The sequence below is a fragment of the Triticum dicoccoides genome, chromosome 4A (assembly GCF_002162155.2).
Source record: "Triticum dicoccoides isolate Atlit2015 ecotype Zavitan chromosome 4A, WEW_v2.0, whole genome shotgun sequence".
NCBI lineage: Eukaryota > Viridiplantae > Streptophyta > Magnoliopsida > Poales > Poaceae > Triticum > Triticum dicoccoides.
In genome coordinates this window covers 650,117,629-650,121,404 of record NC_041386.1, presented here as the reverse complement: position 1 = coordinate 650,121,404, position 3,776 = coordinate 650,117,629, and positions in this window count along the sequence as shown.

The window sequence follows — 3,776 nt, the reverse complement described above, 5'->3', positions numbered from 1 at the left end:
CGCCAACTCCTGTCAATGTTATTCAGCACATTGGCACCAAGCCGTGTGCTATCCCAGCTGGTGAGCTCTCTAATGATGCTCTCTTGGCTCCTCTGGAGGAGCAGGATGCCTCCACTTAATATTTTATCCTCTTTTACTTAATGCCTTCGTTAGTGAACTGGAACGTTTTATGTTGGAATGTTCGCGGGTTAAGCTCTGACGACAAGCAGTTGGCGCTCTCAAATGCTGCCAGGTCTAGTGGTTGTGCTGTCGTCTGTTTGCAGGAAATGAAAAAGACCTCTTTTGATCTATCGTTTGTTAAATCTTGTTGCCCGCGTAACTTTGATCAATTTGCTTTCGTCGCCTCGCATTGGGCCTCGGGTGGTATTGCGACCATTTGGAACAGCGCGATCTTCTCGGCTATAACTTTGTTCTCGGAAGATTTTGCACTTGTCACTAGGTTCACTTCAACGCAGTCTGCACAACATTAGACACTGGTCAATATTTATGGGTCGTGCCAAGGAGAGCAACGTCAAAAATTCACTCAGTGGCTATTCGATATTGATATCCCTTCTCATGAGGATTGGTTATTTGTGGGAGACTTTAACTTCACCCGTGCACCAGATAATCGTAATAAACCTGGGGGCAATGTTAATGATATGATAACATTCAACGATTTCATAAGAACACAGAGTCTCATTGAGTTGCCAATTAAATGTCGTTGTTTCACCTGGAGCAATATGCAGATAGATCCACTACTCGAGCAACTAGATTGGTTCTTCACCAGCAATAACTGGACTATCACATATCCCAAAACCATGGTAAAACCCTTAGGGAAACCTGTCTTGGACCATACTCCATGTGTTGTCACTATTGAAAGGACTATCCCCCGATCTAGGCTTTTCAGATTTGAAACATATTGGATTCATCATCCTGGGTTCATGGAGAAGGTGGAAAAATCATGGGCTAAGCAGGTTCAATCAACAAACCATGTCACTATCCTCTGTCGCAAGCTCAAGAACCTACGTCATGATCTCAAAAAAATGGAGTAAATGGATATCCAAACTCTCAGTGGCCATTGCAAACTCAAACAAAGCTCTTAATGAACTGGAAAACAAGAGAATTCTATCGGTACCAGAAAGCAACTTCAGAAAAATATTGAAAACTCACATTTTAAGACTCCTTAGATACCAGCAACTCTACTAGAAGAAACATTGCACGGTGAGGTGGGTCAAATTTGGAGACGAGAATTCAAAAAATATTCAAGCCCTTGCCTCGGAGAGATATAGACGGAATAACATTGCGTCTCTAACCACAACCAATGGGGACACTGTTGATGACCACATAGGCAAAGAATCAGCCATATTTGAAACCTTCAAAGAAAGAATGGGCACCACCAAATCACACAACATGAAATTTGACCTGTCCCGTATCATTAAGAAATATGAGGGTCTTGATCAACTTACCCTCCCGTTCACACATGACGAGATTGATCGGGTCATTATGGAAATGCCAGCGGACCGAGCACCTGGTCCGGATGGTTTCACCGGAGTTTTCTTGAAACGTTGCTGGCCCATCATCAAAGACAACTTTTATCGGCTTTGCAACCAATTCCATGAGGGCGGTCTTAACTTGGAGAGTATTAATGATGGTTTCATTACTCTAATCTCTAAGATAAATTCTCCAGCCTCAGTTAATGACTTCCGACCGATCACTTTACTTAACTGTTGTCTGAAAGTTGTCACAAAAATCTTGGCAAACCGCCTGCAAAAGGTGATCTTAAAGATAATACATCGCAACCAGTATGGTTTTCTCAAGGGTGGATCCATTCAAGATTGCCTCGCTTGGGCGTATGAATATATTTATCAATGTCAATCTTCAAAAAAGGAAATCATCCTTCTCAAGTTAGACTTTGCAAAGGCATTTGATACCATTGAACATGAAGCAATGATTGAAATTATGGCAAGTATGGGCTTCAATGACAAATGGTTAAATTGGATGCGATGCATTTTCTCTTCGGGAAAATCTTTTGTCCTCCTTAATGGCACCCCGGGACGACAATTCCACTCTAAGTGCGGGGTAAGACAAGGCGATCCGCTGTCCCCTCTTCTCTTTGTCCTCGCAGCAGACCTCCTTCAAGCGGCCATTAATGATGCTTTTGCTCGCAATGAAATTCAACTGCCTTTTCCCGCACGCAACCAATCAGATTATCCGGTAATACAATACATCGATGACACCATCACGGTGCTACCAGCCTGCCCGCAACAAGCTTTCGTTCTGAAAAACATCTTAACTGATTACGCCACCTCCGTTGGACTGAAAATAAACTTCCATAAGTCAACCATCATTCCTATCAACTGTGCTACGGGCCGTTGTGATCAGATGGCGCATATTTTTGGATGTGTCATAGGAAAAATGCCGTTTACATATCTCGGGCTGCCAGTGGGAACAACACGACCCACTGTTCAAGACCTTATGCCCCTAGTATGCATGGTAGAAAGAAGGTTATCTGCAACCCTCAATATGATCTCCTACGGAGGAATGCTCTCACTTCTCAACTCAGTGATTACCTCTCTAGTCATCTTCGCCCTATGCACTTTGCGCTTGCCAACCAAAATCATTGAGTTGCTGGACAAGATTCGACGGAGATGCCTTTGGACCAAAAAAACTGACCAGGGCGACAAATATAATTCCTTGGCATCTTGGGATATGGTGTGCAAGCCCAAAGCAAGTGGAGGCTTGGAAGTCATTGATCTTCGAACTCAAGGAGATGCACTCCCGCTCAAATTTCTTCATAAGTTTTACAACAGTTGGGACGTACCCTGGGTTTAGCTCATTAAAGACACATACTATGACGGACAGGTCCCACATGCATCATCTCGTTTAGCTTGCTTAACAGATTCAAGTCTGATTTTTCACTCCTAACCTATAGGGTCAAGGAGAAGCATAAAACTTCATCCCTCTACTCTTGTCATCCCTTCATTAGAGTAGCCTTCTGACCTTTTCCCAAACCTTTTCCCAAAGGGAAAATGGAGTTTTAAAGTAACCATGTAACTTACCACCATTATTAATTTCATTCTTTCACAGTAGGGGGTTCCCCTACTGTTTACGGTCAAAAAACTAGCAACAAACCGAGAAATGACAAAAGAGAAAAAATGGTTCTTTTTGGGCAATGGCTCGACCATGGTCGAGGACTATGTGCGGCTCCTCTAGAATTTCCCGGCCGGATCCGTCCCCGCAGCTGAGGGCATAGCATACAAACGCACCCCCTACATGCTAATCGGCTGACCCACTTAGCGGTTTGGTCACTTCCCCACCAGTTTTTCTTTTTGTGTCCTTTTTCTTTTTTAATTTATCATTAGATTTATCTTCTTTTATTTTAAAAATGTAAACCATTTTTATGAATTAAATTTTTTCAAATTCAGAAAAACAAATTGCAAACATTTTTCTAATTGTATATATTTTTTAAAAAAATTGAACATTTTCTACATTCACAAACATTATTTTAGTCCATGAACATTGTTAGAATATTTTTGAATTCACGATCATTTTTTGTATTCGAGGACATTTCTTGAATTTGTGCAATTTTATTGAAATTTGCAAACATGCTGTGAATTCAGATTTTGTTTTCTATATTCATGAATATTATTTGAACTTCCGATTTTTTTATTCTCGAACATTGATTTTGATTTTTTTTAAAACTGAAAATTGAAAAACAAATAGAGAAAACTGAAAAACACGGTGCTTCCGCACTGGACCAACCCTAAGTATGCCGCGGTGGGTGGGGGGTTGAGGGG